Consider the following 16,356-nt stretch of genomic DNA (forward strand, 5'->3'; position numbering starts at 1 on the left):
TCATTTTTTGACTCTATAATTTCACTTTCAATCAATACATAATCAACTTGATTGACATTTAACATGCCCTCTCTCTTCCTTCAGTATTTTTCATGTCTCTTTCTCTATATGCTTTAATGTATTCATTCAATACATTTCTTTTCCGTTTAGCCTTTCAATGGATGTTTCTCACCATTTAGACAACAATCTAAGATAGCTTATCATATTTTTTAGCAACTTTTCAAGCAATGGGCGACAAACCCTATTTTCTACAAAATCATTGTTGAAACCCGTAAAAAGAAAAAAATTAAAAAATTCTTGTGTCTAGTATGATAGAGAATATTTTGGTAAAATTTCACTAGTAAAACATATCGGGTACCCAATCCCATAATGGATACCCGAAATAATCAGGTACCCCATATAGGATCCTATACCCGAAATATGCATCCAAATAAATGTGGGAAATGAAGTGGGGACAAATTTTAAAAATAGGAACCAATTTTTTATGGGACCATTATGTAATTATAAATATTGTTAATATATTAAGACCTTTTATATATAATGTTACATGTATTAGTATTTAGTATTAGTATATTCGAATATAGTTTAATATATATTATAATTACATATTATTTATATATTAGTGTTTATTATATAATTGTATGCTAAAAGAAGTGACCTATTGGGAGTATGAATCAACAAACAAACATTAGTTTAAATAATCTATGCATCAAGTACTTATCAAAATAAAAGAACTAACTAATGCTTACTTGAATTTTGCAACTCACAACAACCAACAAACCAAATCCTCAAGCAACCTCAAATAGCTCAACAAAGGCTCCCATAAGAAGCCTTGTTGGTGTGTTAAGATTGGAGGTATGTTTGGTGTGCTCTTCCAAACACAACTATGTTTGAATCTCTCGATGTGAAGGTGCAAGTGTGATTGATGAAACTATGGAACTATGTTATATGAGATGAAGAACACCTCAAGCAATGGCTATAGAGGAAGCCATGTTTGAAGGCATTTAAAGATGTGGTGATGGAATACAATAAAAAAAACTAAGCTAATGTGCAAGCTAAGCTAATATGCAAGTGGAATGAAGATCTAAATGCAAGAATAAGCTAAATGTAACAATGCAATTGCAATCTAAAATCAGCTACCAAGGGTTAGTATGCAACATGCAATCACTATGAAAAATAAAACTAGCATAATAACACTATGAAAGCTCAAAACTCAAACTAACATGATAACAATGCATGTGGAGGAGATGAAAATGCTTGAGACAAGGGCCCTATTTATAGGTTTGAGGGAGACCCTGGGTGAAGTGGAATCTATGTGGCATCACATAGTGCCACAAGGAGACACATAAGCAAGGCATACAAGTGGACAACATTTCAAAGTTTTTGCACACATGTGTGAGAAAACTTGGAGAGAAGAGTGGGGGACAAAGCTTGCAAGAGGGGGTGGTCTCACACATGTGTGAGGACACACTTAGGCTTAAGGAGGGATTAACAAGATGATTAAAGGTGATTAAGTGGGATTAAAGGGTGGATAGGCTTAGGAGGATGAAAGTGATGGTTGTAGGCTAGGATTTAGGCTAAGTTTAAGATTAAATTAAATAAGATTTAATTTAATCATGGGTTTAGAGGAATTAATGAGATGGAAGGATTTAAATAAATATAATTTATTTAAAAGAGGAATTAATGGAGGATCGTGTATTAAATAATTTAACACATTAAGGCTAGAGGTATTTAAATTAAATTTAAATACCTTAAGAAAATGAACCTACTTAATTAAATAAATTTAATTAAATACGTAGAAGAATATAACAAATATAATTAATTAATTATAATGTCGAGGGCAATATTAAATAAATTAATAGTCTTTTGGGATGATTTTAAGCATCTACATTTTGTCCCTCTTTGATGTGATGTTAGAACAACATTAAATCAAAAAAAAGAAAATATAGGTTGCCCCAGAGAAGGTAGGAGTCCTAAAAGTGAAGACAGAGGAGGAGGGTGCCCAATTGCAAAAATAGCGCAAAAAATAAATTTTGGGCAATTTTTGCGAAAAAGGTCTTTGGAAGGAGGAAAAATAGAAGAAAAAGGGAATAAATAAAGACATTGAATGACTTGCAGGAAAACAAGGGATGAATATGGCTCAGGGAAGACACGGGCTCAAACAAAGTCCTCAGGGGGCCTATATAAGCCTCCAAGGGACTCAAAGAAGGTCATTTTCACACCTCGAGAGCAGAGCATCCAGAGAAAACATGGACCCCATTGATCATTTGCAACTTGGTGAGCACATTCGGGAGTACTAGCGGTCAACTAAGATGGGCCCACCGGTAAGTCATCTGATCCTCTTCATCATGTGGTAGGTTAGAGTAAGCTAGGGGCATTTATTATGCAATAAATGTGGCAAAAATGTGGTTGGGGCAGAGACAATAGTCTCCACCCTGTCATTTATGCAGATGACAAAGTGGCAACCATAGTGTCTATGGAGATGACAAGATCGATCCTATCATCTGCAAAGATGCTAGAAAAGGGAAAGGGGTTCCGCAGAGACAACAGGGTTCAACCTGTCATCTATGCGGATGAAAAAGGTGGGATAACGGTAGCGGAGATGATGATCTACGGGTCATCATATTCCTAGATGACAAAGGACATGTCGTCTATATTGATCACATCTGTGTCGATAATCATCTATGTGGACCAGTGTCTGTGCCAATCAACATCTGCACCGATTAGTGGCTCTGTCGATTGGGACAAATTGGTAGAGGACAAGGAAAGATGCCCCATTTTGGGGATGACATGGGTGAAAAGGACTGACTCTCTGCATGTCTATGCTATAGGAGGACACGGTGGTATTTAGCTCGAGGGAGCACTACCCACCAACTATGGTGATACAAGAGAGACTCATGGATGCAACTTGGGGACATGTACGACAATGCAGACTGGAGCACATGCACGAGTAGCCTAAACTAAGGGCACACTTAGCACAACTATTGGTGCTCATCGAGCAATGACACACACCCATGGGGAGTTTTCACCTACCTACAAGAGAGGCTACAGTCACACTGCTAGATGTGTGGTGTATCCTACGAGTTCTGATCTAGGGTGCATATCTAGAGTACATACTAGAGGGATCAAATTTGTTCCTAAGGGAGTGTTTTGGCAGACAGCGGTAGAGGCTGCCCATCCAGTGATCATGGCTATCATGGAGAGGAGCCTTGGAGAAGAGACTAATGAGGCTAGTTGTATATCTAGCCTCACTGATATGGAGGATGCTACCAGACCATGTCGGGCATGGTTGGCCTATCGGCTGGGCGTGGGTGCTGAGCACCCTTCTACAGGATGACAGAGAGGTTTACTGGTAGGGTCAAACTATCCTAACAGAGCTATACCATGATTTTCACATGTGTGCATATTAGATATAGTAGACCACTGGACCTAGTCTGATAGTACTGATGGTTTGGTCATGGGAGCACATCAGAGTCACACAATCAATCACTAGGTAGGAGACCAGGCAGCCTAGTCAACCATTTCCCTATAGATACTGGCCTCCCATCCAGTATACCTCCATGGAGTTTGTGGGATTTTGGTTCTATTGTTTGGATAAGATCATTACGTTTGATTAGACTCCATACATGATGGGGTAGAGCGGTGGGGTGCAGTACTAGCAGCAAGCGGGGAGGATGAAAGGGAGGATCAGATGTACCTTCCTTACACACAAATTGACTAATGGATTATTGGTCATTCCATGCATGTGATCATGTGCTACATGCCTTCAAGGGTGCAACGGTAGTTTGGGAAGATTCAAGATGCAGTACCAGATAGATTTTGATATCCTGTGGTCTCTCAAGAGTACAACTGCTTATGGGGGCATGGGACCACCCTTTGGTTGGCTTGTATTTCATGGGTGTCCATGCCAAAAGTGTTGTGGGTACATGGGAAGGATAAGGGAGATGTCAGAATAACATCGACATACGCACATTGGTGGGTACCACACCAACGAGTCAGGCTCATAGTGTCGGGGGCACCTCCACTGATAGAGTAGGCATAGGGGGATGGGGACGATGCAAGGGATGGGGGAAAAGTAGCTATGATGCCACCTCCAGCATAGGGGGCACAACAGGGACTGCACGGGCGTAGAGCCAGTGCAAGGAGGGGTATAGGGCTAGTGCTAGTACAAGTACCACCACAGGTAGCACCACAAGCACCACCATAGGTGTAGGTGCAGGTACAAGGACAAGAACTGACATAGGACCTAGACATGGTCAGGGCTGAGAGGGAAAATCTACATGTAGAGGTAGCCCACCTTCAAGGTGTAGCCCAGACAGAGTAGGCTCGAGCAAAGAGCTTACAGTAGGCCTTCATAGCCATACAAGCTGAGTTGCAGGTACAAAGGGCTAGGGAAAATAGTACATAGGAGGCGCTAGTAGCCCTACAAGCATGGGTGGATGTGAGTGAGTTTGTAGCTATGGAGTTCCACATAAATGTCAAGGAGCTGTAAGAGCTAGAGAGACTCTAGGGGGAGGTGGTCGCATTACGAGCTGAGCGAGCTACCCATCAGGCGCAGTTGGATAGATACCGTAGGCAAAGGGACATAGAAAGATAGATGTTATAGCCTAGGGTAGTTGTCATAGTCATGTAGGAGGCCATCTTAGCTAGCCGAGCAGAGGCATGAGACATATGAGAGGCAGCCTATTATAGATCGCTATATCATGAGGTCGTGCCTGCCAATCAGCGACAACCAAATTTTGAGAGGGGTGCCAGCTCATGGATCTCAGGGGGTAGAGCTAGATTAGAGCAGTCCATAAGATAGCAGAGACCTCCTTGAGGGGGGGATACTAGGGGCATTGGGCCCTCACAGCCAACGGCTTGACTTTTTACAATGATCAATTTTTGACAGATATGTGCAGATGCAGCGAATTTTTGATGATGCATTTGTACTACATGACACTACACGATTTTGTATATGGACTATACAGACATTATTTTTTGATATATATACATGACATGATTCGATGGCCCTATATGTTTATGGATTTATGTGATGCATATGATATCTATGATGTGGATACTAACACTTGTGATGCAGGATGTGATGCTATGTGATGTTCTTATGATATATATGTGATGCCTAACATGTGGGTGATGCAGATTTTCTAGCGATTATGAGATCCATGCATTATTTTATTTTACATGTATGGATGCACTATATGTATGTGAAATTTTATTATGATGTATTTGCTACTAGATGTGATGACTAAAATGGATGCATGTAACTAATTAAATGAACTAATATTGTAACCTAATAAAATGAACCAAAAATGACTAATTAACACTAATGAATGCAACCTAAAATGAAAATGTAAAATAAATGAACCTAATGAATAATGATCCGTCAAAACTTGTCACTCATGGAAACCAAGTAGCGTAGAATAGGAGGGAGGGGAGATAAACAGAACCCTTGTCTCAAGCATGGCTAAATGACACCCTATACTACATGAAACCTAACTACATGATATCAAGAGATTCAGTTGTGTTTATACAAAAGAGCACACCTTAATTTGATTTTTCAAATGAGTTTATGTAGTATATGCTATAGAAGCATAAATGAAACGACTCTTTTGTGTAGATTAGAGACTTTAGAACCATAGGTGTAGTTTACATAGTCATGATGGACCAAATGTCATATATGTATTGGAGAGGTCTAGGTACACCCAAAGTCTTTTTAGGGAGCTTTGGTGGAACGTGTATGAACCTGTTGCCCCTAGTGTGGAATGCATTAACATAACTTAAAACTGACACATATGTAGTAAAGCCTCAAAAATAGATCATACCATAAACAACACATGTAGTCAAATGAGAGCCATTCAGGTACAACCAAAATATGGAAGATCAAGGTGCACCATAAATGACTTCCACTAACACAAAATGAAATCAACCAAAAAGAGACCTCATGACCAAGTAGTCATTCAGTCCATATTTCTTGCCAAGAACCTTAGGTATAGAAGTGAATGTTGTAATACCATCTATAGGAAGGATTCATCCTATGAAATTTTATTTTGTGTGGTGTCAAGTATCGTAAATTGTTTGTTTTTTTTTGGCAAATGCTATGAAAAGAATAAGTTTCTTGAATCGTTAAGTTTCAAAGGTGATTTTGTTCAAGTCCTGTTGTGGTCACTATTATGGGAAAAAGCTCTGTGTGATGGGATTGGAACAAACACTTGATGAAAAAAATGCCTCATGGACCAGAGGTCTTTCAAAAGATGGAGGTGAAACGAAGCCTCACAGACAAGAGGTCTTTTATTGGATGCATGAAAATCATAAGCTACATAAGACTTTGCACGAAGGAAATGGAATGGTGGAATGGAGTGGAGAGAAACAAGCCTTATAGATAATGGATCAAAATGCTTTTTTCATGACCTTTTTCTTCTTTTTAGGCTTTTTTTCAAGAACATTTTATGAATTATTTATTTGGATTTTTGTGGGGCTGTAAGAACACTGTACAGGAACTATAAAATAGAAGCATGGAACTGCTTGAGGTGTTGGATATTTACAGGCTCAGGGAGTGGATCTCCCTATGGAGTGGCAATCTAATATGCTCCAAAACCATATTTGGCTATAATGATAAACAGACCAAGCCAATTAGCCTCAACCTTTCTTTTCTTTTCATGGTTCTGGAGATTCTTCATGTTATGCTACAAAACTAAGTCACCCACTTCAAATTCTCATGGCTTGACTTTCTTGTGATACTAAAGTTGAAGGCAATTTTGATACATGCAGAGGTGGTTGAGGGCATTGAGGCGTCTCTCATCAAGGAGTTGCAGCTCTTGCAAGTGAGAAACTCTATATTCTTCTTTGGACATTAGATTCTTGAGAGAGATTTTGAGGGAAGGGATCTCAATTTTGATGAGCAAAATAGCCTTAGAACCATAAACAAGGGAAAATGGAGTAGCTCCTATGGGGATATGGATGGAGGTATGGTAGGCCCAAAGGGCGGGAGCAAGATGGAGGTGCCAATCATGGCTAGCTACATCAATGATTTTCTTTAGGATTTTCAAAATGGTTTTATTATTAGTTTTAGCTTGGCCATTGCCTTAGGGTAGTATTTGGTGGAAAAATGCTGGGTGATTTGAAATTTTCTACACAGGGTGACAACTTCCTAATTTTTGAAAGGAGTTTCATTATCAGTCATAATATCTTGAGGTATACCAAAATGAAAAATAATGTAGTTCAAAATGAACTTCAAAATTTGTTTTTTGGTGGTGTAGGTTAATGGAATAGCCTCGACTCACTTTGTGAAGTATTTAGTGGTAGCAATAATATACTTGTGGCTATTTGAGGAATTTGGGTATACTTGACCAAGAAGATCGAATCCCTAGTGGGAAAAGGGCCATGGAGTGATGGTGGATTGGAGGTCTTGGGCTTTAACATGTATCAAATCACCATGCTACTGAAAAGGAACACATCTCTTCACAAAATGATAGGCATCTACTTCCATAGTAGGCCAATAATAACCCATTCTAAGAAGCATTTTTGCTAATGTAAAGCCACTAGAATGGGCACCAAAAATCCCTTGGTGGATCTCTTCTAACACCATTTTGGCTTCATCTAAATTGAGACATTGGAGGAGGGTTCCATCAAAATGTTTTTGAAAGAGTGTGTCACCTAGGATGGTATATCGGGCTGTGCAACAGATGAAGGTTTTGCTTTGATTTGGGGTGAGGGTTATGGGAATGGTTTTGTGATGTAAATAGGCAAAAAAATTGGTGTACCATGGAGACTCAGGACCAACAATCTCACACATCAACTCTGAATCAGTTTGCTCATAAGCAGGAGTAAAAAGATTCTCAACAAGAAACTCACATTTGGGACTATACTTTGGCATGGCAATCATGGAGGCAATAGTAGCCATGGCATCTGCTACTTTGTTATTAGCTCTTGGGATCTACTGAAAAACTAGCTCTATGCAATCTTGTTTAAGATCCTCAACTATCCTGCAGTATGGAAACAATTTCTCATCCTTAGTGTGGTATTCATCTGTAACTTGTTTAATGACCAACTGTGAGTCTCCAAAAACAAGAAGACTTTTGATATTCCATTTGATAGCTTGACACAACCCTATGACTAATCCTTCATACTCAACTATTTTTTTGGTGCAAGGGAATGATATCTTATAAGACTTATATATGAGATCTCCTTGCAGTGAAACAAACAAAACTCCTGCCCCTGATCCCTTTTGTGTGAATGAGCCATCAAAAAATAGTTTTCATGGTGTAGTCGAGTTGACAATCATAATGGTATTATCTGGGAAATCTTCTACTATGGGATGGTCTCCTGGAAGAGGAGCTTTAGCAAGTTGATCTATAATTACTTGTCCCTTAATGACCTTGCATTCTTTATAAACAATGTCAAACTCACTCAAAATCAAGACCCATTTTGTAGCTTGACCAGTGAGGGAGGGTTTTGATAGCAAATAATTGAGTGGGTCTATCTTGGCAATGAGATGTGTAGTATGATTAAGTATATAATGGCGTAGCTTTTGTGTGCAAAAGACTACTACCAAACAAGCTCTCTCAATAGCAGTGTAGTTCAACTCATAACCAACTAATGTTTGACTGAGGTAGTAAATAGCTTGCTCATTTCCATTGTCATCTAGTTGTGCCAAAAGTGCTCCTAAGGTGACTAAAGTAGCTGAAATGTATAGAATCAATTGTCATCCTATAACTGGAGGGACTAGGACTAGAGGATTATCCAAGTATGTCTTAATTTGTTCAAATGTTTTTTGGCATAGACAACCCCAGTCAAAATTGTCTCCTTTGCGAAGTAAATGCTAAAGTGGATGGACCTTATTTGCTAACTAGGCCATGAATTGTCTGATGGACTATAACTTTCTTTGAAAACTACGGAGTTGTTTCAATGTGGTAGGTGGAGGCATTTCCATGATGGCTTTGACTTTAGCAAGATCTACCTCAATACCTCTTCTTGACACAATGTAGCCTAACAACTTGCTTGATTTGACCCCAAACACACATTTTTTAGGATCTAGGCACACTTTATATTTCTCCAATCTCTCAAAAATGGTGGTGAGTACATAAATGTGGGACTCACGTGTCTCTGATTTTCCTGGGATGTCATCAACATAGTCCTCCATTATGACATGTAAAAGATCATGAAATATTGTATTCATTGCGTATTGATAAGTGGTGCCAGAATTCTTCAAGCCAAAAGGCATGACTTGATAACAAAAGGTTCCCCATGGGGTGGTAAATGCTATTTTATGTTGATCTTCTTCTGCAATTTTCATTTGATTATAACTGGAGAAACCATCCATTAAAGACAACATCTCATGTCTAGCAGTCAAATCCACTATGATGTCTATGTTAGGAAGTGGAAAATCATCCTTAGGACATGCAAGGTTTAAATCTTGAAAATTTGAACAAACATGGATGCCCCTAGATTCTTTCCCTTCAGGAATAATGTTGGAGACCCACTCGGAATAATCAATAGGGCAGATGAATTTTTCTTAAAACATTTTTTGCAAATTTGCTTTGACCAAAAGTGCTTCCTTAGGATGCATCTTACACAACTTTTGTTTCACTGGTTTAATCTTGGGATCTACTATCAAGTGATGGACAACCAAATATATGTCTAAACTAGGCATATCTCTATAGGTCCATGCAAAATTTATCTTACCCTTTCTCAAGAATTCAGTCATTGCCTTTTGCTCTTCAGGATTTAGAGTAGCCACAATGTAGGTGATTTGTGGATTATCCTCTGTACCCAAGTTAACTGGACTTACATCCTCATTCAAAATAGATGACTTTTTTGGTGGTAAAGATCTGAATGGAAAGTCAATCTCTCCCTCTTTTAGTGCCTCTAAGAGGTTTTCACTAGAAGATGCATCCTTTATTTTATCTTTTTCTTCATCCAAAAGTTCCCTAGAAGAGTTTTCACTAGAGGATGTTTCTTTTTTCTTTTTCTTTTTCTTTTCTTTTTCACTTCTGTGACTAAGAGAGTTGACTTGGCTACCAAAGTAGGCTTCCTCATTGTATTGGAGCTCATGTTCGTAATCTTGGAGATTCTTAAGGCCAAAGACTTCCATCACTACCTCATCAGACTTACAGATATTGAGAGCTGGTGGTGGGTCCTGAAGGTTCTAGTCGATCATGTTAGGGTTGGTGAGACGTAGGTTTGTGGATGAAAGGTCAGCTATGGCAATGGCATGGACATAGGTGTCTAGGTCATACTCAATGTATTGGAAGGGTATTTTGAAGAATTCCTCCTTGTCAGTCTCAAAATCAGACTCAATTGTACAATAGTTTTTAGCAAAAGATACCTTGGGTTTAATGGAACCCAAACTACATCCTTTAGGATAGCTATTAGCTTCTAGGGGTTGTCTCATTCCATCTTCTTTAGGTCCAAAGATGGTAGCATGATATCCCATGTTTTTGATAATGGGAGGGGCCTTAACATACTTATTCTTGGGGAACTCCACAAGTTCATCTTTTCCATCATAATATAGCCAATCTAGAATATTAGATTCCATATGCTCATCACTAAGTGAACCCCAATTCTTAAATGTGGTCTTTTTGATATGCACACTCTCTTTGTTGGTAGGAGGTGGTAATTGTGAAGGTTTTCCAAAGGAACAAGGGGAGAGTGGTAGTTGTCCAACATACAAGGCATTTTCAAACTTATACTCTCCTATTCCTAAATTAGTAAAAGTAACCTTCTTTCCTATAGTGTTGACCTTAGTATCTTCCACCTTTTCTTTTCATTTGCAGGAATTGGAATCATTATTGGCTAACTCTGGCACTATTGTGGAAGGTGATTCTATTATTGTGAGAGGCTTAGGTATAACTTTAGAAAACTCACTGATTGGACAAAAATTTGTTGGTGCACCTTCCAATCTTTTACAAAAGGTAAAAGGTGTGGGATCTCCTGGAATTGTGACCTCTCTTCCTTGGTGAGGAAATTTCAAGCATTGATGATAGGTAGATGGAAGAGCCTTTAGTGTATGTATCCAAGGTTAGCCAAGCAAGATGTTATATGGAAAATCCAAGTATAGGACATGGCATTCAGTATTAATGATGACTGGTCAAACTTTTAGTGACAACATGATAACTCCTTTTGATTCTCTTTCCCTTTTATCATAAGCTTTGATTGTTATCCTTTTATTGATATCTAGAAAGTCTTCTAGAAGTCCCAAGAAATGAATCATCTTCAATGTACATAGGTTCAAACCAGATCCATTATCTATAGGGACTTTTTTAATCTTATGTCATTGTATAAGGACTTCAATGTGGAGCAACAAATTATGGTGGGGATCAGGACCTTGGAAATCTTTATCTGTGAAGACAAGGTGTTGTTGTGCAGCAAGGTTTCCAATCATGGTGCTAAATTGGGAAGCATTAATATTTTTAGGAACATGAGATTCTAAAAGAGCCTTCTCCAAAATTTCCTTGTGGGTGGGTGATGTGGTGAGGAGCTCAAGAATGGATATTTGTACTGGAGTCTTACCTAACTGGAAAAACACATCATAGTGAGAAGCAAAGCTTTTTGAAGTGGAAGGTATAGCAAGTGCATGTGGAACTGATGGATTAGTGTGATTGGGAGTGGCAACTTACAAAGTAAGTCTTCCTCGTTGAGTGGTTGCATCACAATCGGCTTCTTGTAGGACAAGGGTATTCACATGAGTGTCTACCTCCTCAATGCGACCACACATTGAGTCAAATTCACATATATCATTGGTTTCTATTTTACCACACAAGGAGTCAAACCCTAATATGTGGTTAGTAGAATAGTCATAAGGTAAGGAATTTGATGTGGAAGCTCTATTTGCATTGTTTGTATTGTTGTCTCCATTGTTGTTATTGTCATTTTTGTGATTAGGAAATGATTTTTGAAATATCTTCAACTTAGCATTTTTAGAGAATGGTCCTCCTTCTACCTCAATTTCTCCATCATTGACAAGATTTTGGATGAAGACTTTGAGTTTTATACACTTTTTTGTGTCATGTCCTTTGATGCAGTGGTATTTGCAATATTCATTTTCCCTATACCATTTTGATTTGGGTTGGTTCTCATCAAAGGGTCATGTGTTAGGAAATACCATCAAATTGTGATCCACCAAAATCCTCAAGGCTAGCCATCTTCATGTGAAAAGACACCTCTAGTATCAAGTTTTTGATAAATATTTCCACAAGGTGCGAATCCTCAATTTTGTAGGGCATGTGATTAGCAAGGTGCCTCCACCATTGTAGAAAGTTGGAAAATGTTTCACTATTTCATTGTTTTGTGTTGCACAAATCACTTAATGAGGCATGGTGTTCAATGTTGTAAGAGTATTGTGCAAAAATTTTTACTGTTAGGTCATTGAAAGAAGTAATGGAACCCTTGGGTAAGTTCATTAGCCATTCTATTGTGGGGCCTCTAAGACTTCATGTGAAGAGCTTCTTAAGATAATCTTCATTATAGGCTACTTCTTGACACAACACCAAGAATTCCTTGAGATGTGTGATAGGACATCTTTCTCCCGTATATTTGTCAAATTTTGGAATCTCAAAGTTTGGTGGGAATGGTATCATACTAATGGATCTATCAAATGGAAAGGGAAAAACTTCCTCAAAAGAGAAATCTTTGACCCCTTTATTGGTCATGCTATGTACCAAATTTTGAAGTTCATGCAATTGTTGGACTAAATATTTGTTTGGTTGTACTTGTGATTGTTGAGTATTTGTAAATCCAGCTCCCAAGCTATAAGGAGTTCCAAATGTATTATGAGGTGGTGGAAGTGCTCCACTTTGGCCAATGTATTGATATGTAGTTGTCAAAATTGGCACAGATGTTTTTACCATACTTGTTGGAATTTGCAGATAAGAAAAAAATATTGGTTGTGTTGGAATTTCTATTTGTTGAGTAGACATTTGCCCAATGTTTAAACATCCCACAGTTGGACCTGTTAAGGTGGACTGGGAAATACTAGCAGGTATAGTGGTGTTGGGTATGGCACTAATGATTTGTTGGATATGTTTAGCACTTAATTGGAATGTTGGTTGTGTGGTGCCACTTGATGTAGATGTAGCACTAGTTGTTACTGTTGGTCCTTGGCTAGGTGCTTGGGTTGTGTTTGGAAATATGGGAGCACCACCCTTCATAATCTATCTAAACAAGGTGGTCTCATCAAAGCTTGTAGGGACATTAACACCATCTTTAACCAAGTTGAGGAAGATCTCAGTTTTGTTTGCCCTAATAGATTTTTCCATCATTTCAACATTGTATGGATCTAAAAGGAATGTTTTGACATTGTTAGGGATATTGTTGTTGTCAATAGGGTTTTCCTCTTGGTATACTTCCTCATCATCATTTCCCAAAGTTGTGTTGCGAAAAGGATCTTCTAGTTCTTGTGTGGATGTTAGGCTAGGCATGCCAAAGTTTGAACTAGAGGGAAATCCTCCCCCTAATGATGTTACATGTGGAGGGAAAGGATTCTCGATCTCTTTTTGTCTTAATGAGTCCAATAAACAAGACATGGGATTAAATATGAATCTGTCGGATCATGTATGTACCATACAATAGTGACCAAACCAATGAGTGGAAGACTATGGAAGAAAGAGGAGAATGTGGGAGAGAACTATTGAACCTTACACAATGAAGGGGGTCAACAACCTAGATGTAAATAAAAGACCTTGGCTTAGTAAATAAAGTGTGATTACTCACTATTTGGTGATGGACTTGTGATCCTAAATAAGTGATAGGTGTTTGCTTGTGGACAAAAGGTCTAGTGTTATAATCTTAGAAGGTGTTCTTATGCCAAAGTCTTTAGGTACAATTGATCGTGTTCTCTAGAGAAATTTGCAAATGGAAGACTAGAAGTCTGGAAAAAAGAAAATGGTATGTGGAAAATGTAGGTGTGGTGATCACTTATACAGTTAGCTCAATCCTCACTCACTGGGAAGAAAAACTTGGGCTTTACTCTTGGGAAGGTAGACCAATTTTGAAATTTTGCATTGTACTCAATTCTATCGTAGTGGTCTTCTTTAGCTTCTTCCTTTTGGATGTCTTTGATAGCATATCAAAATTGTTTGTCACCATGTGCTAGGTTCTTCCTTTCCTTGTAGATGGGTGGTTTGGAAAATTTCACTTTCTTATGTTTGACTTGGTTGACTTTATCGGTCATGTCAAGAATAAAACAAGACCCAAATTTCAAGCACCAAAAATTTTGCAACAAGTTATAACTAGACTCAACCAGTTTCAAATGTAGACTCAATGTAGGACTGCTGGAAATAACCGTGAGTCAAGACGACCTTACTTACCACTTTTTCACTCAATGAAAGGTTACCTCACAATTTCACTCATTTTAGATTTTATTTGATGTTTGGCTTTGGTTTTGAATGTTTGAATAAGCACGCTGAACACGCCAACAATCCTAATAAGGCTGTCACTAGGATGAACAAGGCTTATCTAAAGGGCATCCTTGATATACCAAAGTACATGAGGACCAAATCTGTAGATGAAAGAAAATACTGCCACACAGCTAGGGGGAGACGGTAACCCAAATCTCCTCCTTCACTTCCCAAAGGTATAAAGTTCTTTGGGGCTTAGCCAAGAGTGACAATATTTTTCTTCCAAGAGAGGTGTCTTTTGATTCACCTCCCTCTATTTATACTCTGCCAGAACACTGGAGTTGAAGTCATCCCCAGGGGTGATGAAATCTCCAATCAAGTCTCCTAAAAAGAAAAATAAGACCACTTATCTCTTGTGCGCTCAAGATCACCTGAAGGCACGAGGGGAGAGAATACATAAATGGCCTTGGGGTTTAAAAGACACTTGTTCTTTTTCCAATAAAGCTTTAGGTTTTCTATCTACTTTGAAGACACTTATGATTAAAACATACAATGTTCTTTCCAATTTGAAATGTCGCCAACATAAATAAAAAATGTGAATTCGTCAACAAGAAAGTAAATTGAGCATACATAATGCTGAAAATGAAAGATGCTAAAAATAAAATCAATTTCTTTTACGACATTTAAGAGTGTGTGACTTCATTTTAAGCACCAATTCCAAATTTTTTCTAGCCTAGACATACATGTCAATTATCCTTTAGGCATTCAAGAGGGTATGAATTATTTTTAAGCACCAAGTCCAAATATTTGCTACCCTATGCATACATGTCCATTGTCCCTTAAGGCATTCAAGAGAGTGTGAGTTCTTTTTAAGCACCAAGTCCAAATGTTTGCTACCATAAATATGCATTCGAACAAAAGTGTGAACATTCAAAAAAAGGTTTCCTTTAGGCACTCAAGAGTGTGTTTAGGGTTTACTGATTAATTTCCATCATACATTCAAATGAAAATGATTAAGCCATACAAATTCTTTAACCTTTAAATCTAAAGTGATAAAAATCACTACAAATTCCCTTAGTGATGAAAATCACTATTGGTTTGTTTTAAGTCTTTTAAGGTTAATTCCCTACATAAAAAATCATTAAATTTTTTTTTGCAAAGCACCAGTTAGAAAAATATAATTAAAAAAGTTGTACAACTCTGCCAATAGGCACAGACAATAGACTGCAGGAGCGCAAACATCGAAATGCATAGATGCTAAAATGCGCAGACGCCAAAAATTGTAGATGACAGAGGATGAGAGAGTACGATTTCACAGTTAGATTATTCTTCTTGTCAGACACAGACGATAGTATGGATTGCAGAGCCACCAACTACGCAAACAACAATTTGAAAATGCAAACAATTGTTTGATACGTGTAGACAACAAAATAAAATTCATAGACGACAATGTGGAAAATCTAGATGACAGAATGGATACCTACGTAGACACTAAAATAGAGTTTTCTAATATATAAAAGGACGAGTTCAAACTAAAGAGCGTAGATGCTAGTTCATGGAGATGCTAGTCTACACAGACGCTAGTCTACGTAGACGACAAGTGTAGATGATGTCGTAACCGACTCATATGACAATGTGAGGTTTTTTGCGACGGATTGCAAATTCTTAATGGATTTTTGAGATGAGAATAGGGATGTGGGTCCCACCAGGCATGCCAAAATGTATGCTAAAAGAAGTGACATGTTGGGAGTGTGAATCAAAAAACAAACATTAGTTTAAATCACCTATACATCTAGTACTTATCAAAATAAAAGAACTAACTAATACTTGCTTGAGTTTTGCAACTCACATCAACCAACAAATAAAATCCTCAAGCAATCTCAAATAGCTCAACAAAGGCTCTCATAAGAGGCTTTGTTGGTGTGTTAAGATTGGAGGTATGTTTGGTGTGCTCTCCCAAACACAACTATGTTTGAATCTCTTAATGTGAAGGTGCAAGTGTGATTGATGAAACTATGAA

This window comes from Cupressus sempervirens, chromosome 11, assembly GCF_028749045.1.
Source record: "Cupressus sempervirens isolate cs-2001-9-10 chromosome 11, ASM2874904v1, whole genome shotgun sequence".
NCBI lineage: Eukaryota > Viridiplantae > Streptophyta > Pinopsida > Cupressales > Cupressaceae > Cupressus > Cupressus sempervirens.